General features: G+C 40.3%; 1 long non-coding RNA gene across 1 annotated transcript; it reads left to right on the top strand.

Moving 5' to 3' along the window:
- Positions 1-19,516: 19,516 nt before the first annotated feature.
- Positions 19,517-27,266, top strand: LOC309693200. Its single transcript, XR_014272594.1, has 4 exons — positions 19,517-19,558; positions 23,517-23,585; positions 23,880-23,951; positions 26,896-27,266. It is a non-coding gene; the product is annotated as an uncharacterized lncRNA (long non-coding RNA).
- Positions 27,267-27,908: the final 642 nt, after the last annotated feature.

The following is a 27,908-nucleotide window of genomic DNA, read 5'->3' on the forward strand; positions in this document are numbered from 1 at the left end:
TTGTAGTGTCTGGGGCTGTGGTGGTTGTGGCTGCAGTTGTGGTGGTGGCAGCCATCGTTGTTGTAGTGGCTGGGGCTGTGGTGGTTGTGGCATCCGTCGCTGTTGTAGTGGGTGGGGCTGTGGTGGTTGTGGCTGCCACCGTTGTTGTAGTTTTTGGGGCTGTGGTGGTAGTGGTGGCAGTGGTGGTGGTGGCTGCCATCATTGTTGTAGTTTCTTGGCCTGTGGTGGTTGTGGCTGCAGTGGTGGTCGTGTCAGCCGTTGTTGTTGTAATGTCTGGGGCTGTGGTGGTTGTGGCTGCAGTGGTGGTTGTGGCATCTGTCGCTGTTGTAGTGGGTGGGGCTGTGGTGGTTGTGGCTGCCATAGTTGTTGTAGTTTCAGGGGCTGTGGTGGTAGTGGTTGCAGTGGTGGTGGTGGCAGCCATCGTTGTTGTAGTGTCTGGGGCTGTGGTGGTTGTGGCTGCAGTGGTGGTGGTGGCAGCCATCGTTGTTGTAGTGGCTGGGGCTGTGGTGGTTGTAGCATCCGTCGTTGTTGTAGTGGGTGGGGCTGTGGTGGTTGTGGCTGCCATTGTTGTTGTAGTTTCTTGGGCTTTGGTGGTAGTGGCTGCAGTGGTGGTGGCAGCCATCGTTGTTGTAGTTTCCGGGGCTGTGGTGGTTGTGGCTGCAGTGGTGGTTGTGGCATCCGTTGCTGTTGTAGTGGGTGGGGCTGTGGTGGTAGTGGCTGCAGTGGTGGTTGTGGCATCCGTTGCTGTTGTAGTGGGTGGGGCTGTGGTGGTAGTGGCTGCAGTGGTGGTGGTGGCAGCCATCGTTGTTGTAGTGCCTGGGGCTGTGGTCGTTGTGGCTGCAGTGGTTGTTGTGGCATCTGTCGCTGTTGTAGTGGGTGGGGCTGTGGTGGTTGTGGCTGCCATTGTTGTTGTAGTTTCAGGGGCTGTGGTGGTAGTGGTTGCAGTGGTGGTGGTGGCAGCCATCGTTGTTGTAGTGTCTGGGGCTGTGGTGGTTGTGGCTGCAGTGGTGGTGGTGGCAGCCATCGTTGTTGTAGTGTCTGGGGCTGTGGTGGTTGTGGCATCCGTCGTTGTTGTAGTGGCTGGGGCTGTGTTGGTTGTGGCTGCAGTGGTGGTGGTGGTACCCATCGTTGTTGTAGTGGCTGGGGCTGTGGTGGTTGTGGCGTCCGTCGCTGTTGTAGTGGGTGGGGCTGTGGTGGTTGTTGCTGCCATTGTTGTTGTAGTTTCTGGGGCTTTGGTGGTAGTGGCTGCAGTGGTGGTGGTGGCAGCCATCGTTGTTGTAGTGGGTGGGGCTGTGGTGGTTGTGGCTGCAGTGGTGGTTGTGGCTGCAGTGGTGGTTGTGGCATCCGTCGCTGTTGTAGTGTCTGGGGCTTTGGTGGTTGTGGCTGCCATCGTTGTTGTAGTTTCTGGGGCTGTGGTGGTGGTGGCTGCAGTGGTGGTGGTGGTGGCAGCCATCGTTGTTGTAGTGTCTGGGGCTGTGGTGGTTGTGGCTGCAGTGGTGGTGGTGGCAGCCATCGTTGTTGTAGTGTCTGGGGCTGTGGTGGTTGTGGCATCCATCGCTGTGGCTGGGCCTGTGGTTGTAGTGACGGCATTTACATGTAGTCATACAAATGTAAATTAACCTATTCTGAGTCACCATTCCTAAATCAGTCCGTAATATGTTTATGTCTTCCCAATTCAAATATCATGTCATGAATTCATTGCAACAGTTTACACAAGAAGTTTTAGTAATTCTTGTGTTTCATATAAACTGCCCACTCAAGTAATCTATGATACCCTGTAGAGCTAAATAATTTTTACAGTAGAACCAAGACTGCTGCTAAAGATGAGTGAATGCTGACCCAAAGCCAGCAGCCACACCCTGTCCTTCAACACGTAACAACAGCAGCCATGCGCACTCATGCTACAGCCTTCATATTTTCCTCCCATGTTTTTTCAGTAGAATTACTGTGGTAATTGTTTTGAAGTCTCTTTGTGTTGCTTTTTATTTTGTTTTATCATATTGGTTTTGTGTTTATACATAAATGATAAGAGAGTATACGTGTTCTCATTAGGATAAGGATTTGGTTGTTGTGTGGGAACATCGCCTATAGTTTTATATTTTATATTTTATAAATGTTATATTACAACGTGTTTTAAGTCAGTTTACTGAGAAGCACAAAAGTAATGTCATGAGTAGTTCAAGAAATACTTCCTCCTTGGAGTAATTAAGTTACATACTGCATTAAATACATTACATAATACCTTTTAGTACTTAATATATCAAGTAATCTTTTTAAGTAAAATGTTCTGTGTAATATATGTAATGCATTACTCTTTTTTTCAGTCATTACGCAACACCAATACGGGCGGGAATTGATAAGAATTTTGCAATTATGATTCTATTATTATTATCACTTATCGATTCCTTATTCATTCCCTTTGGCTCCACTTCACGATCTGCAGACCATGTGGAGTGGAGAATAGTGTACCCAAACGCAGACAAAACGAAGCGTGGAAACAAACTTCATTTAACCTAGCCTAACCCAAACTGAAAAAGAGCTGTTTTATTTGATGCTGAGCAAACCAATAACAAACAGTAAATGTCAACTCTACAGAGGCAGCATGGAGCGGAGAGAATGTGGACCCAAATGCAGTTGATATCATATGGTTTCTCATCTACTAAAGAATCAAGAGGCGGTTTTTGCTGCTTTAGACAAACTAAGGCACAAGCTACTCATTTTAACTCCATTAGAGCTGGTAAAACTCCAAAAGCTGGTGGCTGTCCTTGACCCATGCAGATATTTTTTAACTTATTGGTACTGTTTCTTCAAAAAGCTCTGTAGTTGACAATTATTGCGCAGATTAATAATTACTTTCTTGAACTGTCTACTACAGGTTTGTGACTGAGCTTCTTGGAGGTGAGACATGTGTCTCATGTTCAGTGGTTCTACCTGCTTTCTGCCACCTGCATCACACCATCGAGGTCTCCTTTGATGACTTAAACTACATGGTGAAATTTAAGACTGCCCTCACAAAGGACCTGTCCCAATGTGTAGCTACACTCAACCATCAGTGGCTCAAGATAGCTACTGTCCTTGACCCATGCTTTAAAGATTTAAAGTGACTTGCAAGGGGAAGAGGTTTGGACCAGCCTTGAGGCCCTACTGCAGGAAACGTGTAAAGATGCCACCACAAAGGAGCCAGCAAAGGCAAAGAGCCTCCTCCTCTCTTCATTGTCTTCAGACTCTTATTCAGATGAGGAAGCCCTGTGTAACAGGGCCCTGAGTTTGTACAGAACAGAATCCACCATTAGCAAGTGGTGGTCCAGTCGAGCATGGACCCACCCACAGCTGTCTGTCCTGGCCCACAAGTATTTGATTAGTCCTGCCTCTTCTGTCCCATGTGAGAGACTGTTCTCACTTGCAGGTCACATAGTAACAAAAAAGAGAGCTGCCTTGAGAAAATGCGAACAGACTAGTTTGTCTAAGTAACTGGCTGAAATAGATGGACAGTAAATAAGCATGGACGTACTGTGAGTCCAATGGGTTTGCTATATTTTGCACTAAAATGTTTGATGAGCACACTGTTTTAGCCTAATGTACAAAATAATTTTGGCTAAGGTTACTTAGAGTTTAAAGGTGAAGCTGTTCAAATACCCTTTTATGTTTCTGGCTTATTTTGTTTAAAAAGAAAAACTGCACTTTATGTTGACAGTTTTCATTATTATTTAAAGACAATACCATTTTGAAAACGTACTTAAACTACTTAAAATAGCACTTTATTTTTAAGTCTGCCCAATTTTGGCCAGGGATATTATTTTTGTTTCTCTGTTTTGCAGTTTAAATATTTTTCCCCCAAAATTAAAAGAGCTTGAGTTTACAATATTCATGTCCATGTCTTGATTCTTTCGCCCACTAAATCCCTTTTAAATAAAAAAAAAAACCATTTGCGCTTTGGGGCAAATTTTCTTGTGCGATTAAATGCGATTAATCACTGTTAATTAATTACAATAACTTCTATAAAGTAGAGTAAGATAAATATGGTACCCTAAATATTATTATTTACTCTCTGACAACATCATAATGTGAAGTCTGGTTAAACTTTCAAGGGTCATATCACATTGTGGCATAGATAGCTGGCCAAAATTCATTACTGCATGAAAGGTCTCACTTCTATCCACATTTTCATGGAAAGCAACCTTTACCTATTATTCCTTCTGTAACACTCTAAAATAATCTCTTAATATAATTATTTTTACACTGAATTATATTGTTTCTTAAAATTGTAAAATAATAATAAGAAATTAGTTAATTGATTACAGTAATTAACAGAGCTGAAATGGATTTTCTCGGCCTTGAAAATGTTACAAGGTTTTATTTTATAGCTTAATGTTATGAGGGCTCAAAAACATTGGACAAAAATAGGAAATTTCAGCTTAGTAATTACATTTTAAGTTGTGGTAACTCCAAATACTTTAAAAGTATGAAGGCAATATTTTGTACTGCTTCATTGAATATGATAAGGCTGTATCAAAGCTGATTATGAGGGGGCTTAGTGGGAACCTTTTAACCTTTTTCAGAAATTAGTGATTTTAAATGGAATGATCCATGTGTGCTGTGTTACTGCATACTGCATACTGAGCATGAGGAAAACCACTCAAGAGAGAGAAGCTTGCTCTCTTGTCTCTCACATACAAGAGCGACAGAGAAACTACACTGTTTTTTTTTTCAAAGCAAAACTTTCAACAAGTATGCAAAATGTCCTCATCTCATCTATACCACACTCAAAGTTGTTACTAAACCCACTTTTTGTAGAAATTTAAAAAATTACACATTGAACTCAAGGTAATAAGTGCCTAACCATTAAAGTATTATAACAATCAGTGTTCTTACAGTCTACATATTGTCTGTAGCAATTATTTATGAGGGTATATATAGCTATGCTAAAGCAGTTCATTTATTTTGTATCAACAGTAAGTTTAGCATCACTTAACTTACCTATAAGAAGCAACAAAATTGATATCATCAGTCCAACGGCCATTGTTTAATCAGTTAAATCTGTAAAAGAAACATATGTCAAGGTCATGCGCACAGATTAATAAACCAAAAAAAAAAAAAAAAAAACGAGTTAAAAACGCAGGATAACAGTATTTTACAAAAATACAAAAGGTTTTGATCATTAACTGTACTCATCATAACACTTCTCAATAAAAAAAATCTATGTATGACAATTTTAAAATAACATATGTAAAATAATTCATTAGAATTAGTTTAACAAGTTAGTGAAAAAATGAAAAGTCATATTCACAGTACATGAAATCTATTTTATTTTATATATTTTACTTACCAAAACTGAGATCAGATGAAAATGTATTAATTCTCTTTTTTAATCTCCTGTAGATTTTTAAAATTATTACGTTTTAACCAGTGCAGTTCACCTCTTTGCTCTGTTAAACCTTATGTTCACACCTCTTGTGGCCTTATATATTTCAGAAGAGTGAGGGCTAATGACGTATGTGAGAGATGATAGAAGAGTCTGTGACATATTGAGGAACAGCGTCACATCAAAGGATTCACAAGTTTGTCAAGTGATCAACCTGAAAGTATCTTGTCTCAGGATCACAGCCTCTCCCTTCTTTTTGTTAGTGACCTCACTGATAGTTACTCATAGACGTCAAGGCAGACAAACAAAAAATGAAATCCAGTAGAGCGAAAAGCAGTTGGAAGAAATGTAACATAATCAAAGTAAGCAGACACCTTTGTTTATTATAGAGTATGAGTTTTCAAAATGTTTTCACTGTACCTTGTAATACGAAACTTTTTTTTTAAAATTAGAGATATTTGTCTTTGTCTCTACATATATACCACACTCATTTGCCCAAAAATTCTAATTTAACTCCTTTCTCATATTTTCAAACGACAGTTTTCTGGAAGAGTTTTAAAAAAAAAAAAGGATAAAGAAACAAAGAAACACGAACAAGACATTAAGAATATTGGTCCAGCTTAACAATTGTTTGTTATTTTTATGTATTTTATGCATTGCTACATCAACTCAATAAGCAGTTTACTTATTAAATCATTAAGTAGGCTAAAGGTTTAGTGCTATTGTCATCTAAAAAAAATCTACACATTCCACACTCAAAGAAACAAAAAGGCAGTATTTTGTACAATAAAATAAATACCAAATTATTAGGTCTACCTTGTACCTTGCCTGCCTTTTTTTAATGCATTGGCACATGGCTCACAATATCTCAAACTCTAACATGCACTATAAAAATTATATATATCTTCTAAAAGACTGCAAGTACTCCAGAACATCATTTGTCAGAGATAGGTTTTCGTATTCATGAATAAGCCATTGCTACTACAATGACACATTCATTCAAACTGGGGTGGAAGTGAAACCGTTTCTTACATACTCAGATAAAACCTACATGAGCCTACAGGAGCAGCTTGGTCATGGAAATCTTTGCCATGAAGCTCCTGGTGCATTTTTTGTGTTAATGTTTATGCAAAAGAAAGCTTGGAAATGTGGTTATTGAGTCAGCAGAGCATTTGTGACCTTCATGCATATGTCTCAGCAGTAAACAACCACTCTTAAATGATCTGTCACTGTCAATGTTCCTAAACACTTTAATTTTGCCATAACACCACTTACACTTGATCATGTAATATCTAGGACAGAAGAAATTTGACAAATTGACTTGAGATCAGTTGATCTGCAAAGATTGCAGCTGAGTCTGTTTGCATGACCTGCCGGAAATTACTTTGTTCTTGATTGGTGGCTTCAATATGTTATGGAATCTGTTCCACTTTTGCCGACTGAGTTACTGAACCTCATTATGTGGGTTTGAATCAGCCAAGGAATATACAAATTATGGTGTCGCCAATCAAAGCTTGCATAAACTGCCTAACAATAAGGTTCAGGACTGATTTAATACCATAAACACTTGAGCAAACATAAAGAAAAGCCTTTTGTCTGGATAAAAGTAATCATCATCATTGAGATCTAGTATGTTATGTAACCAGATCTTTTCACATTTATTTTTAGAATCGAGCAGGTACATGTGCGTCACTTTCAATATTGTTTATAACAAGGTGGGGTTATTTCTTGTGAAACAGCTTCATGCCAGTGAACAATCACGTAGACAAATGGTATCTATCACATTGTTTTTACATTTCTAATCCACTCAGGTAAATTCTGACCCTTTAGTTTGTGATTTTAGTACATCTAACTTACACTGGTAGATGTGATGACATTTTGTACAAAGAAAAATGCAACTTAATTAGAAATATGGATACCTGTAATATAGCTACATGTAGCACTTGGTGCACTTTAATTAAATCCTCTCAAGTGCTGGAATGGAGAATATTTTAAGTCAAAGTGCAGCAAATCACAGAATATGAAAGAAAAAGAAATCTGCAGACAAGGATGCGTTTTACCATAAATGAAAAGTGTAAGTTTAAATCAGTTTAAATTAGTAATTAAACTGGTTATTTTTCAAATCAGGTGAACAAAACAAAGGCAACAAAGAGAACAAAATAATTATTGTAAAATCTTAAAAATATGAGGGAAATGTTATTGAGAAGTAACTATAAACATAAACATTCATTTACCCAACATTTGGGTAAATGAACAAATATTAATATGAATATTAATATTTTTTGTAGTAACAGAAACATAAATGCTTTAAAGGTCACGGTCTACGTCAGCTACATGCCATTGGTGCCACATTCGCAGACTATTTTTCAGAGCAGCTTCAGTAAAAGCTAAACTAATAGTGAAACAGGAAGCCTCCATCAGTACATATTTTTCTCAAATGAAAAATGCATGGGGAGTGTCCAGCACACCCACACATTTTCACCAAGTATATTTTGAAGGGGAACAAAGGGGAAAATGTCGTCACACCAAACTGTGATTGTTGGTGTGATTAGTATTTCAACAGACTGAAAGTCTGTTGACAGTCAGACAGTCATAGTCATACTCAGTAATCCTCATGCACTGAATTGAACTGCTGCAGAATTTCTCCAATCAAATATTAACATGTTAATAACTTTTCAACAAGGTAGCTTGAAATTGCTGACATGAAACAAAATGTTTGACATATACAAAACCAAACCTAATAAATTATTCTCAGAAGCTTACAGCTGCAATTTGTTTGAAGTTTGTTTGAAGTTTTTCCTTCTATCATTTAACAGAATCTTTTGAACCATTAGATGTAAAAATAGAATTGACACAAAAGAAACTGAACTGCCCAGACTACCAAGATTACTGAAGAGGAAGAAGACTAGGGGAATGTTTTGCTGCAACCATGGTGAAAAAACAAAAGCAAAAACATTTAACATACTTAGCCTTTCTCATTTAGACATAGTGAAACCCACACTTACACACAAACACTTGATCTGTGGTGCTTCAGCCATTAATCTTGTACAAACACAGACAGAACACTAACAAAAACATAAATGCTATAAAGTTCATTGTCTTTGTCACTGCACATTTGATTGATGTCTCATTGTCAGACTGTGTTCCAACGCTACAGATTATACAATAGGTTTATTAATCTGAGCTGTTTAATGTTGATGGACATCAATTAGCCTATGACTTTCAACTTGTGACTAGGGCTGGGCCATATCATGCCGTTCACGGTAATACCGGTATAATGTTGGGCAATGATAAGAAAGTGAAATATCACGATAAAATATGGGTAAAACGCACATGCGCAGTGCCTTTGTTTTCATACGCACATGGCTTTCAACTTGTGACTATTGTATTTTCTACAGAATGTATGATAAAAAGCATAAAGATAAATTACATTTTTGCTGCACACTTTTCAAAATCAAATAAGTATAGGTATATAGCACCTTGTTGCTTTGTCATCTTGAAGTGGTCATGTTAACCACGGCTACTTTATTCTTCCTCAGCCAAACAGCAGCACCCATGCGATTGTTTTGCCCCTTTAACCCCAGGTGTTGTGCCAAAAAGTGATCGTCTGCCAGAAAGTGATTGCCGACCGTGGGAGCGCAGCTGCACAAAGCTGTAGCGCCCAGATTACTTACGTAGACAGCTACTTCGGTGCAACTAATATAAGGTGTGGTAAGCTGAAGACAGCTTCAACTGTCTGTTTGTTGAAAAATAGTAACGTGACTGCCCCGCATTTTCTTGTTAGTAACAGCGTTGTAACGATAGAAAGAGTAATTAATCAGAAGATTACTCGTTAATGAAAAAAGTAAAGCCGTTACTTATAACGCTGTTATTCCCATCACTTTACATAAATAGCACAATAACAGATAGTTAATAGCTAGAGTTTATTCCTGGTGCTTCAGCTCACCCTGCTGGATAATACATCACTTGTCCAATGCACATTTACAATCACAGTGACTGTATTCATCCATCAGTATTTTATTCAGTGTTTTTTGGATATGTGTGGTACACTTCAAATCAAATCAAATCACTTTTATTGTCACATCACATGTGCAGGTACATTGGTACAGCACATGTGAGTGTAATTCTTGTGTGCGAGCTTCACAAGCAACAGAGTTGTGCAAAATACAATAATGTAAACAAGCAAAATACAAGAATGGCTACATCTGAAACTAATAAATATATGTACAATATATAATAGTATATGCATTTCTGGATGTGTATACTAAATATTTTTCTACGTGTGTGTGTGTGTGTGTGTGTGTGTGTGTGTACACATATTTTACAAATTAAATAGAGTAAACAATAAATAAAATATATAAAATAAAATATACAGAGTGAGACATGTGCAAAACAGTGGCGTTACTGGTCGAGGATCAAATAAATATGGGGACAAATGCCCATCCCCATGTGTTTGAAGGCATTTTTGAGGCTCAAAATGTGGTTTTAATGTCAGGGTTACAATTAGGTTATGGTTAGATATAGTCTAAGGGTTAGGGAAAGCCATTGAATTTTGATGGTTAGGGTTAGGGTAAACAGGGTAAGCATTATGTCAATTATATGTCCTGACTAAGATATGAAAACGTGTGTGTGTGTGTGTGTGTGTGTGTGTGTGTGTGTGTGTGTGTGTGTGTGTGTGTGTGCGTGTGTGTGTGTGTGACCTACTATACTCACACCTGCAGAATTAGAACAGATATTTCTCGTGCGGTCAAAGTCAAAGTCAAAGTCAACTTTATTTGTCAATTCTGCCACATGTACAGGACATACAGAGAATAGAAATTTCGTTACTCTCAAACCCTAGATGACGGTGGCGGGTAGGTAGGATTTTCTCACAAGGATATTAACAGCTTATGCAAGATAAGGGAGGAGCAAACTTATAAAAGCTTCCATGACCCCCTTCTATTTAAATCATTAGTCTTGGTGCACGGTGTACTGTGCAATCTCTATGTTCCCTAAAAAAAATTCCTCTGGGAACAGATTTACTGTCAATGAAATTTTGGCACAAGTCTTTGACAGTGAAAGTGACATAAAGTGAATGTGTTTGAGACAGAGGATTGTGTTGAGGAGGACGCCGATTTTGAGGAATTCTCATCTGATGAGAATCCCCCCCCCCCCCCCCCACACACACACACACACACACCCTCTCACATCATCCATAAGTCCATAAGTGACTGAGACAGGACTCTCTTCCAGACACTCTAAACCCACTGGCACAATGTAAATTTCAAATTCCTTTAAATTTAAATATGTTTACATTGTCTATTCTGTAAAACAGTCAGATTGTCAATTCTTATTTAATTCACTTAATGTACAGAGTTTACTTGCTTGCTGCATACATGCTACTACTGCACATTCACCTAATGTAAATGGCCACCATGGTCACCACCCATCTTGAGGAGTTTGCCCCCTCACATATACTAATGTGCCACCGACAGGACTTTAATATCACCAACCATTCCCATTTTATTACGGTGTATCCATATAAATGGCCCACCGTGTATAATATAATGTTCTTCCTCTACCCCCCCCCCCCCCCCCCCTTGCACAAGTCGAGGAGCGTGTCAGGTTACATTTCACTGTGTGTTATACTTGTATAACTATGCATGTGACAAATAAAGAACCTTGAATGATAGTGTTAACCCTCCTGTTGTCTCTCAGCCACGGCAGGGACAATCCCTTCCAAAAATGGAAAGATAATATGGTCCCTTTCCCAACTCCAACAACAGGGTAGACTTATTGCTGCCAATTATTATCAAAATGGTTCCAGTCACCACCAGATACATAGTCAGCCATCTCTTTAACTCTGCCACTGCCAGTCTCAAGCCCGGATAAGAAAAGAGGAGAGATGAGTGAAAGCGATGTTGTGGAGCGAGAGCAAAGCATCTAGGGCATGGTTCAGCAACCTTAAACACCCAAAGAGCCTTTTGGAACTGGTTTCCACAGAAAAGAAAACACTGGGAGCCGCAAATACTTTTTGACATCTAAAATGAAGATAACACTGTACAGGGAGTGCAGACCGTTCAGGCGACTGTGGCTCAGGGGGTTGGGAAGCGTATCTGTAACCGGAAGGCCGCCGGTTCGGTCCCCGGGCTCTCTGTCCTAGTCGTTGTGTCCTTGGGTAAGACACTTTACCCTACCGCCTACTGGTGTTGGCCAGAGGGGCCGATGGCGCGATATGGCAGCCTCGCTTCTGTCAGCCTGCCCCAGGGCAGCTGTGGCTACAACCGTAGCTGCCTCCACCAGTGTGTGAATGTGAGAGTGAATGAATAGTGGCATTGTAAAGCGCTTTGGGTGCCTTGAAATGAAATATATATAAATCCAATCTATTATTATTAGGCAAGTTGTATTTTTGAGGAATAATTTTATTATTGAACAACAACCATGTTCTCAATGAACCCAAAAAACTTATTAATATCAAAGCTGAATTCAAAGGAGCTTGCAAAGAAAAGCGTCTGGACTTCTTTAAGTTACTTGAAGATGTTTCACCTCTCATCCGAGAAGCTTCTTCAGTTCTAAGGTCAAATGGTGAGGAGTCCCAGATATAAACCTAGAGGGAGTATCCCCCCACAGAGGGACAAAAGGACCCCCTGATGATCCTCTAATCCACTGAGCCAAGGTGTGAAACTGGGTGTGGGTCCCAATCAGCCAGAGTTTCGGGTGAGTTCATTGTGAAACCTGGCCCCACCTTATCATGCGAATTCCTGAGATCAGATGGCCCAGGATGTGAGTGGTGGTGCTTGGCTCAGCCCTGATCATCTGACCTGTGCTGCTTCTCTTTGTGGATTTAGCCAGCTGAATTCACCAAGCTATAAGAACATGCTATCATGGCTAGTTTTCAACACCTAGACTGTATAAAGGTGGACTTCTGTGATTGAATCTAATGTGAAGAGTCAACGTGTTCTTTTGTTCTTTTTTCAGTTTATAATGAATAAATTGATTATCGATTATACAGCACTGGTGATAGTTTTGCATCTTTTTCTGTCTGGCGGACACATTTGTTGTGTTTGCCGACAGGTAATAACAGCAATTATTCCATAAGCCATAGTTGCTGGGGGGGGGGGGGAGGCTTTCTTTTTTTCCAAGGCTGTTTGTTTCTTATGTGTTGTCTATGGTGTATTTTGCTTGGGGACTCTGCCTGCTCACCTGCTTCACTTGTATTGAAGAAAGTATGGTGAACACAGCTTCTGAAGCTTCTGTTATGATCAATTATTATTTTTGACAAATGATGAGAAAATAGCGCCCAGAATGGAAGCAAAAGGAGAATTTTAGGTGTACATGTAATAGATCTCCAGGGGTCCTGTGAGTCTACTCATTGCAGCAAGATGTTCTGGTGAAATGACTGGAAAGTTTGATCCTACTAAAATCAGTCACTGCTGTATCAGTAACACACATTGAGAAGACGAATGTCCATTAATTAAGCTTCCCTGACCTTTTCTCTCATATGATTTTGTATCTTTGGATGGAAAGGAAAATATACATGCTAAAATTCAGCCTTGCTACAGTGCGAAGAGAAATCTAGGATTGTTCTTATTTTCTTCAGTCTGTGATGAATAGTGAGATGTTTTAGTTTCACAGATGGCTTTTTTTGAATAAAGCAGCCAACTTTTCCAAGCCAAGTGAGGATTGTCTAAATTAGTGAGATGCCATTTCCTGTCCAGCTTACCAGTGTTCTGCTTCAAGGGGCGCATTTCAGAGTTATACCAGGAAGTTCTTCTGCTTTGATCCTTTCTAAAAAAGCAAAGTCCGTGTCCTATGTCATTGTATTCTATTTTGCTTCCTCCCTGTCTCGTCATGTCTATTAGGTTCAGCCATGTCTTCCTCCTGTTGTGCATTCACCTCATTACTTTGTGTGTATATTTGGTTTGTGTAAACACAAACCAAATATACACACTGTTCTTCATCAGAGCATCTGTGTATCATCCCTGGTGTTTCATCATTCTATTCTTCTTACCCAGGGTCTCACCAGCTATGTTTCCAGGTTTCAGGATGTTTAGTTCTATGTTTCCAGTTTCTTGTTTAGCTGTCCCCAGTTTAAGTTTTAACTAGTTGTTTTGTAGTGTTTCATTTCAGCCACAAATAAAGGCTTGTGTTCAGTTAAACATCCACCTTCATCTCCTTTGTCTGCATCCACTTCTCTCATCTTCATGTGGTTGCCTTGCTAGCTGTGAGAAGGAAGTCATGAACTCAGATGACAAAACATGTTCAGGATGGATAATGATGTTTTTTGCCTTCTTTATCACCTGATTTTCTGTCATTCATTATCTGTCTGCCTGACCCCTGTGATTTTGGACCAGGTGTTAACAATACTGTTGAGGGAGTTTGTATCCTTACTACCTTACCAGACAAAACACTGCAAATAAAAGAAAATGTTAAAAGACTTTTAACAAATGAACGATAAAAAATTTTCTTATTACAAGAGTTCAGCCTCCTATACAAATACATTCTTTATAGACTCCATTTTACAATGAAATCTGTCTTCACATCGAACTTGAGTTGATGGTCAAAGATAGTGCAGTCTTATAAATCTGGACATCAGTGTTTTGAGCAACTCTGACTTTATACTCAGTTTTTCAGTGTCTGAAGTCAATAATCACTTCCTTATAAAAATAATAAAAAGAAGGGGTGAAAGAACACAGTCCTGAGGAGAACCAAAGCTTGACACAGCCCTACTGGATTATTTGTTAATTAAGAAGGACATCTTAAATTCTTTCGGTGAGAAAGTTTGAAATCGGCACGTTGGCTAGGGAGATCCATAACAACAATTTCCAGTTGGACTGGGCATTGTTGGGGAGATTATTTTCTGATAAACTGCTATTATGTTGTATGTCCAAGATGAATGGTAAGTATAGGTTATTCATTATACAGTTTTTTGTGGTGTGCATCTTGCCCAGAATGTCAGCTGATGAACCAAACAACCAGTCTGTCAGTAACTTTACTGCTTTTATCTTTAACCCCCCCTATTCTTCTCAAATATTACTAACACATTTTACCCTTGGTAATATTTTCCACAAGAAAAAGGTTTACATACATAGTGTTGAACAACAATTGTTGTGTCAGGCACTTTGTTTATTTATTGAATACATAAATAGCCCCTTAATAAGGCTAGTCAGGCAAAACTTTTAATTTAGAATAAATTTATCTTGAAAAGTTTGCATTCAAATCCTTTTAAAATTACTGACAACATTAAGGATAACAAGGATGAACCCTATTTTTGGGTAATGTTTTTGGTGATGACATGACCTTTTCTCTAGCACCACCATCAGGTCAAGTTTTCAATTTTAGATTTATTGTATCTTCAAAGTCTTTCATCCAACTTTCTTTCTAATTTTGGGTGCACATCCATGCCCTTTAGAATGAATCCTTATGATTATTGTAACCCTGAACCAGAGATTGGCAACCCGGCTCTTTCATCCTGTGGCTCCACCTGGCTTGGGAAAATAAATTGGTATTTAATTGAAGTGTATTTTATTTGTGTTAGTTCTTTTTTTAAATTGTAGTTCTAATTTGGAAGATTATTGTGATCTTGAAATATTAAAATAAAATTATATTTTATTTATTTCATTGCTCAAAATATGCATCACACTCACGGAAGCCAGTATACCCGCCAAAATGCCATGCATTTATAGAGTCTTTCAACACCAGGTAGGCCAAGTATGGAGAAATGTAAGAAAAGAGTAATATCTGAAGAAAATAGAACATTTAATGATGTCTGGGGAGATTCATTTGCATTTACTTCTGACGAGAGTAGCCTACCAGTATGCCTAATTTGTGGAGAGGCACTGGCTAATAATAAAAGGTCAAATATTGCAAGACATTTCCAAAATAAACACACAGCCTTTGCTGAAAAAATATCAGGAGGGAGAAGAGAGGGGAAATAAAGGCATTTTGGGACTAATGAGGAAGGCTGATCTGAGGAAAAATCAATTCAAGAAGTGGATGAAGTCTGCAAATTCAACTACATATGCAAGTTTTGTTGCCACTCAGGAAATAGTCAGGCATGGGAATCCATTCACGGACAGAGAATATATGAAGGAATCATTCATTAAGATTTTAGAACACCTATTCACGGACTTTAAAAACAAGAGTGAAATTTTGCAGAAAATCAGAGAGACGCCTCTCTCTGTGAAGACTGTCAAACACAGAACCATAAAAATGGCAGTTTCACTGCATCCTGCGCCAAAAGGCATTGTGCGCACAAACCTTTCTTCCAGAATGCACAGAGGCCATAAATGTTGTCATTCAGATTATCTATAAAATAATGGCAAAAGGTTTAAATCACCGTAAGTTCCATTCCTTGCTGGATGAGGTAGAGAGCACGTACTATGATCTCCTCCTGTATAACAGAGTCCTGTGGCTGTTCAGAGGAGAGGTGCTGAAATGCTTTGCTTCATGCCCTTTGCTGCTCATGAAAACTTTCATGAGCACCAAAAGGCTCACCTTTTCTGAGCTGGAACAGCCAGAGTGGCTGGAAAGGCTGCACTTCATGGTGGACATGACAGCGAACCTGAACAAGCTGAATACAACTCTTCAGGGGAGAGGAGGCACAGCGCTACACATGCTGGAGGAGGTGTTAGTGTCTGAGCGCAAACTCACAGTTTTAGCCATTTACAGGGAGGCACACTGTCTCACTTCCCCTCTTTTAAGGGAGATCAGAGGTGATACATTTGGAGAATTTGCAGTCTTCAGTCATCACAATGCAAGCATCATTTGTGATCAGAGAGGAAAAAAAACATACATCAACCTTCCCCAGTCACTCCCCTGACCTGACTACCATTCAGAATCACAAATGGAGTGATATTAAGAACCTTCAAAGACCGGACAAACTCGTATTTGAAACATGGAATGCCATCCCCAACACCTACATAAACATGAAGAAATATGCATTTGGAGTCCTGTCAATCTTCGGATCCACATATGTATGTGAGCAGCTATTTTTCACCATGAACTATGTTAAAAACAAACACCGCTCACGCCTCACAGACGGCAGTTTACAGTCCTGCGTAAAGATGAAAGTGACTTCGTACAGCCCCGATTTGCAAACGCTGTGCACAGAGGTTCAGGAGCAGAAGTCCCATTTACCAGGTAAAATAAATATTTATATTTATTTATTTTTCATTATTTAGTGACATAGTGCTTTTTCCAATTTATTTTTTAAGTTCAGGTCAAGGCTCCGCTATATGCTCCAAAAGCCCACAGGCAATATAAGGATGACGGCTCACTACATTTTTTGTTTGCTACATGGATAATTCATGTTCAGCTTTTCAATTCATTAGAAACAGACCATCAACTCGGCGTGTTTCTTTTTTGTTATTATTTATTTAAGAGTTCAAAATGTTCAAACATTACATAGAGGAAGAACGTTGTATATACCAGGTGGGCTATTTATATGGATACACCTTAATAACATGGGAATGGTTGGTGATATTAAAGTCCTGTTTGTGGCACATTAGTATATGTGAGGGGGCAAACTCCTCAATATGGGTGGTGACCATGGTGGCCATTTAGAAGTCGGCCATCTTGGATAAAACTTTTGTTTTTTCAATAGGAAGAGGGCCATGTGACACATCAAACTTATTTGTAATGTCACAAGAAAAACAATGGTGTGCTTGGTTTCAACGTAACATCTCGTATCTTCACACCATAGACCAGTGTGGGGCCCGCCCCCTAGGGGGGGCGCAGAGCCATTGCAGGGGGTGCGCAGTATGAAAAGGGGGGGGGGGGGACAAAACGCTTGGACACTGCTAGCACAGGGGCGCCCACAGAAACGCAAACCAGGAGATGAAGCATAGCTGAATATGTTTCCAAACTAACTTCATTCTAAGCCAGGGGTGTCAAACTCAAATACACAGTGGGCCAAAATTCAAAACTGGAACAAAGTCGCGGGCAAACGTTAATATTTATTGAAATATATTTATTCCTCCAGATATAAGAATGAATCTTTTCTTATGGACTCAAACAAGTTTTGCTGAAAAACTGAATATGGAACAAGCAAAGCTTAATACTAAACAATATATATAGTAGCTGTATAATACCAGTAGGCCAGCTCTAATAGTAATTTGGTATGGCTTCACGGGCCAAATGTAATTAGGCTGTGAGCCCACGGGCCAGAGTTTGATACTTATGTTCTAAACCAAAAACTAGAAAATATGGTGAAGCATATCTTCCCTTTGGTTTCACCTGCATAAGTGCCGAGGTAGGTCTCCCCTGCAGAATTGGTTTTCCCTTCGTCGGGAGCACCGCTGGGCTCTTCAAATCACGACAAACAGTATCCCGCAGTTGTTTATGTTTTTAAACCCATTTTGCACAGAGAGGCATTTTTTGAAAAATGTGTTGATAGCAATGTTGAATATTATTACACATGAAAAAAAAACAACTACAGTAAAATAATCACACCGTGACGCCTCTGCCTTTGTAAATGGAGGGACAGTAACTGCGTGTGTATATGTAAGCGTGTAAAACTTGAAGATAGTAAGATTAACAGTAACAGTATTTTGTCTCTATCTCCCATTCTGCAATTCATCTCATGTAAACGTGGCGCACAGCGTGACGTGTAAAAAGGCACATACCTTTGACGTTGCGTGACAAACTCTGTATTCCTCGTCCAAACATAAATGCAAAAAAGGAGTTTAAAAAATCTCCGTTTTCGGTGATAGGAAACGCCGTTTACGTGTGGACGAAACAGCTGCGTTTTCAAAAATACCCATGTAGGTGCGGACGTAGCCTAAACGAGTTAGTAGTTTATTTTATTACTACCTGTCATTTATTGCAGATTACTTGTATTTTCTTAATTGTTTACTAAATGTTTGAGGTGTGAAAGAAACCGCAATGGAGCAAAATATGGGTGTGTGTGGTTGGAGGATGTGTTTGTGCATGTGAGTGAGCGAACATTTTTCTTGTAAAACAAAGGGGGGCCTAGCAAAAAAAGTTTGGGAACCACTGCCATAGACAATTGCCTTCAGATGACCCCAAAGATAAAAGTCTAAGGGGGTCAGATCGGGAGACCCTGGAGGCCATGTAACTGACCCATGACGACCAATCCACTTCCCAGGAAACTGTTCATCTAGGAATGCTCGGACCTGGCACCCATAATGTGGTGGTGCACCATCTTGCTGGAAAAACTCAGGGAACGTGCCAGCTTCAGTGCATAAAGAGGAAAACACATCATCATGTAGCAATTTCAAATATCCAGTGACCTTGAGGTTTCCATTGATGAAGAATGGACCCACTATCGTTGTACCCCATATACCACACCAAACCATCACTTTTGTTGTTCCAACAGAATAGGAGTGATCCATCCAATGTGGGTTAGTGTCAGACCAATAGCGGTGGTTGTGTTAGTTAACTTCACCATTCACATAAAAGTTTGTCTCATCACTGAACAAAATCTTCTGTGTGAACTGAGGGTCCTGTTCAAATTTTTGTTTTGGCCATTCTGCAAATTCTGTGCGCCGATCTGGGTCATCCTCATTGAGATGCTACAGTAGCTGGAGTTTGTAAGGGTGCCATTTGGGAGTAGCTAATATCCGCTGAAGGGATGTTCGACTAATGCCACTCTCCAGTGACATGCGGCGAGTGCTACGCTGTGGGCTCTTGCTGAATGAAGCTAGGACAGCCACTGATCTTTCTTCATTACTGACAGTTTTCTTGCGTCCACATTTTGGCAAATCCAACACTGAACCAGTTTCACGAAACTTGTAAATAACTCATGAAAGAATAAAGTTACGTTGAAACCAAACACAGCATTGTTTTTCTTGTGACATTATCAATAAGTTTGATGTGTCACATGGCCCTCTTCCTATTGAAAAAACAAAAGTTGTATCCAAGATGGCCGACTTCTAAATGGCCACCATGGTCACCACCCATCTTGCACTGAAAAAAAGGGACTGGCCATCTCTTGGATTTATATTAGCATCTTGCGTGTATTTAACACAAGTGCCTCATGTTTTAAGGTTAGGTGTAACTATTTAGTGTAGAAACTACATGATATGCAGAGAAGGTACATTAATTTGTTCATATCACGTTCAAGTGAAGTAAGACAATAATGAAGCAATGTCAAATCTCGCGATATCGCACGTGATTTCATCTTGCGTTCTTTTGATCGTGGGTGAGGACTGCCGCCATCTCAGTAACGTCGTGCTGCCCGCCACTACTTTTTTGGTAAGTTGCTGCCTGCCACTACTTTTTTGGTAAGTTGCTGCCTGCCACTACTTTTTTTTGGTATACTGTATATGTTGATTTTCTGAATGAATATTTTCAAAATTACACCCAAATGTGGTTTAATGTATATTGTGTCACCATGTAACGTTAATGTTAAATAAAGAATTGGCGTGTTTTCATTTGAATTCTTTTTTTTTGACAAGGAGCCGTTAAGTTGCAATTAACTTAACTCTAACATTGTTTGGTCTTGAATTTCAATTAGTTTGCAAAATGACTGTTCAGTTACATTATTCAACAGTGTGTATTGCACCGTGGTGAGATTTTGGCTACGTCCACGCGTACACGGGTATTTTTGAAAACGGACATTTTCCGTTTTCGTTTTAAAAAAGAATCCTGTCCACACATAAAGGTAGAAATGAAGGAAAACGCTGCTATGAACATGCCAAAGCAACAGGTGGCAATATATTCCTAACCGTGCAGAAATGTTGGCCAATCAGAAGTCTAGAAGCCTCGGTGGGAAAAAGTAAACAAAGCTGGGGCATAGAAGCAGAACCGAGTCGTATGTGTGGAGGGACAGTAACTGATGTGAGTGAAGTTGGCCCCCCCACCTTCTTCAATTCCAACAAAAGTGGTATCAAACGTTTGTGCTACGTTTGTGCTGGTTTGTGCTGCAAAAGGTTTCGTTTGTGCTGCTATCATTTTAAAGATATTAATAAAAATTTCTAGAGGTCATCAGAGGTCAACCAGCCCCCCCACATTACCCAAATCCAACAAAAGTGGTATCAAACGTTTGTGCTACGTTTGTGCTGGTTTGTGCTGCAAAAAGTTTCGTTTGTGCTGCTATCATTTTAAAGATATTAATAGAAATTTCTAGAGGTCATCAAAGGTCAACCAGCCCCCCCACATTAATGGAATCAAACAAAATTGGTGTCAATCAACTGTGCTATGTTTGTGCTGGTTTGTGCTGCTAAATTTGTCGTTTGTGCTGCTTCTGTTTTAAAGATATTAATGAAAAGGTAAAGGTCAAAAGGTCAACCAGCCCCCCCACATTACCCAAATCAAAGAAAATTGATGTTAAACGTTTGTGCTACGTTTGTGCTGGTTTGTGCTGCAAACATTTTTGTTTGTGCTGCTAACATTTTAAACATTTTAATAAAATAACGTCTTGATGCGTGCTTAATCATCCAGGTAAGTAAATCCCAAAAGGTTGATTCTGTCCATCTGGACATTTTCAGTTGGAGAAACGTTTCGTCACTTATCCAAGTGACTTCTTCGGTCTCAGCTAACTGCAGGTTTCCCCAACCTTATAAACAGTACATTTGCATAGTGAAGGAAACTAGCACCACTGAATGAACAAAGTGCTGGGGGGTTAGTTCCATGATTGTTAGTATGCAAATTGGTGTGGCCAGAAGGGTCCTCAGAGGCACTGCAAGACTGCTTTTCCACCACAGGCTGCCACACACGACAACACCACAGACTTTAAGGAATATACAGAAACTGTTACTGCCTACATCCCAAAATGCATCGATGATGTCACAGAGACCAGGTGTCACGGGTTGCTTAGAGGATCCACTAGCAGGACTCCTGAGTAGCATTTAAACAGAGACTGTTTATTTACAGATCTTGACCAAGTGTATGTACAGACAGTGTGGGGTTAGTGCTATATACAAGACGTGAGGGGCAGGGCTCCAGGGAAAACGGGGAAATCACACACGCGCTCAGTTCAACCTCTCTCTTCTCCGCTAGCGACCAGTCACTCCTTCCACACTCCACACGGGGAACCACGGGGAATCTAGGAACAAAGAAACACTCGTTAAGTCTCTGAGATGGAGGCACAGGAAACTTGAGCTAGACGTGTACTGACAAGAGCCTTCACAACAATCCAGCGTTGAACAGCTCATCTCCTCCTTCTAATATACCAGCTGGTCTGATGAGGCCCAAGTGTTCCCAATCCAGGAAGGCGTGGACCGAGGGCGTGAAGCCGCCATGAGTTCTGCCCCCTGCAAAACAGGGCAGAGAAGTAGAGAGGGGGAGAGAGAGGGAAAAAGAGAAGAGAAGGAGGGCTAGGAGTGGAGAGATTCTGATCAGCACCTTGCCGATCCTGCAGGTCGTGACACCAGGCCTATCACTGTCCGGGCCAATCAGAAACCAAGGCTCCTAAGGTTGAAAAATGCAAGCCTTCAGAGCCGGGAATTAGGTGAGCCAAAGAACAGCAAGGGCAAACCTGTCACGTGGCATCAGCTACAGCAAAGCTTCAGCGACAGCAGAGACACTTGGAGGCAGTGGCAAGGAATACAAACCATCACAGACTACAAGCCCACTCTGCAGACCGTGGTGACACAATCCCCAGACAGTGTGTGGAGATCCCTTGCCAAAATCAGTACCGCCGTTCCCATGTGCCTCAAAGCCTCCAACATCATTACTGTACCCAAGAAGTCATCTACCTCCTGCTTTAAGGACCACCGTCCTGTCAAACTCACCTCCATCATTATGAAGTGCTTTGAACGGTTAGTCATGCATCAAATCAAATTATCGCTTTCGTCAAAACGCTCAAGTGATGATGGAATTTCAACTGCCCCTTACTCAGCCCTCACGCATCTCAACACTAGAGACTCATATGTCAGAGTGCTGTTCATAGACTTCAGTTCAGCCTTCAGCATCATCATTCCCTCTCATTCACAAACTGGATCTGCTGGAGATCAGCACCTTGCTGTATAACTGGCTGCTAGATTTCTTGACAGGAAGACAGCAGATTGTACGGGTCGACAGCAACACCTCCAGCCCAAGAACACTGAATATGGGGGCTCCCCAAGGATGTGTGTTGAGCCCCCTTCTCTTCACTCTGCTGACCCACGATGAGCTCTACTACAGGGGTGAAGTTAACCATCTGGCAGAGTGGTGCAGCAACAACAACCTGTCCCTGAATGTGGAGAAGACCAGCAGCGACTCTACTTCCTCTGCAAACTGAGAAGCACAAGAGATTCAACCCCCATTATGAGCACCTTCTACAGAGGCACAGTTGAGAGTATCCTCACCAGCTGCGTCACTGTGTGGTATGACTCCTGCACTGGGTTCTGCAGGAAAAAATGACAATGCACCTGCCTCATTTGGAAGGTCGTCTCCATTACAGGTGACTACACTCATCCCTTCAGCAGCGTCTTCAGTTTGCTGCCATCAGGAAGGATACTGAAGAGCCTCCGGGCCAGAACACACAGACTGAGAGACAGCTTTGTCCATCGGGCTGTCAGGATGCTGACCATCTCTGAATCGAGAAGGGGGGCCCAAGGGTAAATCTTTCGCCATCCTACAATGCTGTGATTGTAGCCATTCCCCACTTTCTGTGAATGGTACTTATGGCCATTGATCAGTAGGCTTTGATTAGTTGTCGTTGATCAATGGTCATAAGAATTTGCATACTAACAATCATGGAACTAACCCCCCAGCACTTTGTTCATTCAGTGGTGCTAGTTTCCTTCACTATGCAAATGTACTGTTTATAAGGTTGGGGAAACCTGCAGTTAGCTGAGACCGAAGAAGTCACTTGGATAAGTGACGAAACGTTTCTCCAACTGAAAATGTCCAGATGGACAGAATCAACCTTTTGGGATTTACTTACCTGGATGATTAAGCACGCATCAAGACGTTATTTTATTAAAATGTTTAAAATGTTAGCAGCACAAACAAAAATGTTTGCAGCACAAACCAGCACAAACGTAGCACAAACGTTTAACATCAATTTTCTTTGATTTGGGTAATGTGGGGGGGCTGGTTGACCTTTTGACCTTTACCTTTTCATTAATATCTTTAAAACAGAAGCAGCACAAACGCATAGAAAAATCTGCGTTTTCAAAAATACTCGGGTACGTGTGGACGTAGCTATCAAACCACCTCTGCTAATGTAATCGGCGGCATTAAGTTAGCTTACGCCCCTCAACGCCTTTTTTTTTTTTTGCTGCAGATTGAGAGACAAAGTCTATTCGCATTTCACTTGAAGTAAGCTGCTGGATCGGGGGTTTGAGTTGTTGTGGTAAGAACGTGACATTGTATTTTGTCAAAGTTTTCGTAATTAATTATGATACAGATAATATGCAAATATATGCAGTACAGTACACTCAAGCATTATTAAATATATGAATTCTAAGTACAGCTATCATTTATGCAATCTCTTTGCAATCAGTAGTTTGTTTAACTCTGTCCAAAAATTGGGTTATTAATATTACACTTTGTGAATTGCTTGTCATACGTAATTTAGAGAATCATCATTAGATTTAAAGGTTCATCCTCACTACACCTCACTCCTTCTTTATTTTCTCTTTTACAGTGAATGGTGCTAGAAGTGTTGCAGTGACATAGTAAATGTGGCAATGTAAGACCTGCCCTTCCGTTTTTCCAAGTAGGTCACATATTCTGAAACATTATCGAGTGAGACATAGGCACTTTGGAAATAATAATCGTATTCCATGTGTTCATGCAAGCTGTCCATGCAGTTTTAAAACATGGAATGCACTATTAATTCATTTGAATAGATGCCACGTTGTTAAAAATAGTCATCAGTCACAGGGATGTACATAGCTGTCATTTGTGTTCTTGTAAGGATCTTGTGTCTGAGAGAGATTACTGGACTCACATGCACACTTGAAGAAAAATGAGGTTGTAACTTGTATGTTTTTGGACTGCAAATTCAAAACAAATGTCTTCGGATCTTTTAGATCCCACAAGAGTAGGAAACACAGGTGTTATTCAGTAAAAAATCTTAAACCAGGAATAGTAAGTAGTATCAGACACAGTTGCTTATCCAGAATCTGCCTCCAGTACCTTTGATGAACACATTGGTGAGGGTGCTCAGTCTGGTAGCAGTGCTGATGCTTCACATGACCTCCCCAATGTAATTGAGCACAGTTTGGCAGCAGCTTTATTAAAATTGGAACATTTTTCTAATGTACCAAGCAGAGCAATTAATGATTTTTTGGTAGAACTTCATCACTTAAGCGACTGTCTCTCAAAATCTCATGCTGAAGGTGTTCTAGTGGACATTTTTAAGAAGAACAACCTTCAAGTTGACAGAGCTGTCATAGAGGAAATCACTACTTCTCTGTGGTTAGCAAATCCTCTAAATAAGGCCATAGAAAAGGGTGGGCCATTGAGTTCTTCATATCAACGTAATCAATATTACAAGGAAATTTTTAATGTTGTTGAACCAGTTGAATATATTTTAGATGTGAAAGAAAACAAAACATTGCAGTATATTCCCATCCTAGAATCCCTGCGAGTGCTGCTGAGTAGGAAAGATATTGTGGACAAGATAGTTAGAATTCATGAAACACGAAGGGAGACTTTGATAGGAAAAGAAATATTGTACAGGTCTTATAAGGATGGTCTGCATTGTAAGGAAAATACTTTGTTTTCAGGGGAAGAGCTAAGTTTATCCATAACTTTGTACGCTGATGACTTTGAGGTCTGTAACCCTTTGGGCACCTCCCGCAAAACTCACAAACTTTGTGCTGTGTACTGGGTACTGAATAATCTACCCCCAGATTCTCATTCTAATTTATCCTCAATTTTCCTGTGCATTTTGTGCAAAACTGACAACGTAAAATCATTTGGGTATGACAAGGTATTAGAGCCCCTATTACACGACCTAAGGTCTTTGGAAGTTGATGGAATTTTTGTCCCTCAACTGGACAAATCTCTGAAGAGGACAGTGCAGATTATTGCTGCTGACAATTTAGGAGCACATGGAATAGCAGGCTTTGTTGAGAACTTTACAGGCCCCTTCATTTGTTGTTTTTGTACAGCAACTGCTTCAGACATTCAATCACATGAGGTCAGGTCAGGAACTTTCATTCTCAGAACAAAAGAAACACATGAAACCCATGTCAGAGCAGCCATAGATAGTGGCACTAGCTATTTTGGAGTTAAAAGAGGCTGTCCTTTTACTGGAGCACTTTCTCAGTTTCATGTTGTCAGTGGCTACCCTCCTGACATTGCCCATGATCTCTTTGAAGGCATTGTGCCTGTTGAAATAGCACATTGCCTCAAGTTACTGATATCAAAGAAATATATCTCCTTGGATGATATAAACAATTCCATATTGCATTCCCATACAAGTGGACAGACAAAACCAATAAGCCTCATGCTTTGCCACAAAATCTTTCAAGCAGGAAAACCATAGGGGGCAATGCCCATGAAAACTGGTGCTTGTTAAGACTACTCCCATTTCTGATAGGCCCCAAAGTCCCTGAACATGAGCCAGTATGGCAGGTCTTGTTGGATCTAAAACAGATTGTTGAGCTAGTGGTTTCTCCACTTCACAGTGAAGAGTCTATTGCTTACCTTGAGAGCAAAATTTCAGATCATCGACAAAGGTATCAAGAGGTGTTTCCTAACAACAAATTGCTGCCTAAACACCACTACATAGAGCATTACCCACAACTAATTCAGCTTTTTGGGCCTCTCGTGGGACTTTGGACCATTAGATTTGAGGCTAAGCACAGTTTCTTTAAAAAGATTATGAAACACACCAGTTGTTTTAAAAACGTCCCTCTGTCTTTGGCTGTGAAGCATCAGTTTATGATTGGTTATCACCTGTCCTCTCCAAGTATTGATAAATCACTGCTGGATGTGTCAGAAGCATCCACTGTCCCATTAGATGTTTTAAAGGAAGAGCTAGCTCAAGCTTTCAAACAGAGAAATCCTTTTGTATCTGAAATACACATTGCAAAAAATGTTTGTAGTAAGGGAATACAATACAGGCCTGGTATGATAGCGGCATAAGGTTCTTGTGGTGGCTTGCCTGAATTTGGGGAAATCCATCAAATATGCATTTTGCAGCAGTGACTATTTTTTGTGTTAAAACTGCTGTGTGGATGGTATTGTGAGCATTAAGGAGCCTTTCAGCTGACTCCATCACCTGCACGAGAACTTGCTCTTGTGGAAGTCTCGGAACTGGCTGATGAATACCCACTGGCTGCCTATGCAGTTGGAGGTATGCAGATGGTGACCTTGAAGAGATCAATCTGTGTCTTTGGGTAAGATCATTTAAAAAAAATTGTGCTGGGTGATAAGTATGTTGTACCTCCATGTTTAACCTTGTTTGCGTGGGAAATGGTGATGAATTGGCAACATCATGCACTGGTGGATGTGATTAAAGATAAGGAAGGACTGTTGAAAAAGTGTGCACGGTGCTGTCACATATAAATGTGTATGGGATACCTTGGGCACACTAACTGGTGTTTTTTTTTTTCCCCAGAGTTAAGTTGTTATAGTGTTATAATGATAAAATATGAGGTTTGTTATAAAACTGATTGTAATTACATTTTCCTATTCTTTCCTAACAGACAGTGAAGAATGACCATGACAGCTCCAGCTATTCTCAGAGTTATCCTTGGACCAGACAGTAGTCAGAGGGTCATGATTTCTGCTGGTCTGCCTTCAACTGTTGCTGAACTGGAAGCTGAAATAAAGACTCAGTGCAAAATAATGGAACCCTTCCGATTGCAGTTCATGGACACACTTTTTGGGAAGAAATCCAAGACAAAGTGACAATCAAAATTGTATAACCACCCTTCCAACCTCAAGACCAAGGTGAAGACACATTTTCTTTTCCATCAACCAGTGCTCTTGATGACACATCTACTTCTGGTGACAGCACCGTGACTCTTTCATCTCCAGAGTCTACATCATCACGGTCTTCGTGGCCAGATTTGTTCTGCATTCCCCGTTTCACATATGATGCTGAAATTAAGCTTGCGCAGGCCCATGTAGCTTTCAAAGAAAATGGGATGCTGCTGATCCCTGATCCAAAGCTGAAGTCCGACATTTTGGAGGGTTTAATCCAGGAGGTAGTCAAGCACACAGTCTACCTCACAGACAGTAAGTTTGACCAAGTTGCAGAGGCACTCATCCTGAAGCATCCATGTTTAAAAGAAAAAGGCTCACACAGTGGCTATGCGGGATGGAAGTTGAGCCTCAAATACAAGTTATCAAACTACCGCACACATCTCCGCAAAATAGGATGTCCTGAAGTATGTGTGAATTCTTTGAAAAATAAGCCAGCTGAGAAATGTTCCCCTGCTTCTGCCGTTAAGCGACCATAGAGGGGTGAAGTGGATTACTGCCCCTCTTTTCCACTTGGAGAAAGTGAACAGTCCCTTGAGAAGATGAGGGTTGAACTCCTTTCCGATGTGAAGAGGCGCAACAACAGAGAGACAGTCATGGATAAAATGAACAGAACATATGCATTGAGAAGACAAGAAGTCATTTTTGATGCTCCCATGATCAGAAATGTACAAGAGAGATGACCAGCTCTTTTCTTCCCAGCAGAGGTAATTTAAGTACGGAAAAGAGGACA

The sequence above is a fragment of the Aulonocara stuartgranti genome (assembly GCF_965226115.1).
Source record: "Aulonocara stuartgranti genome assembly, chromosome: 3".
Classification (NCBI taxonomy): Eukaryota; Metazoa; Chordata; class Actinopteri; order Cichliformes; family Cichlidae; genus Aulonocara; species Aulonocara stuartgranti.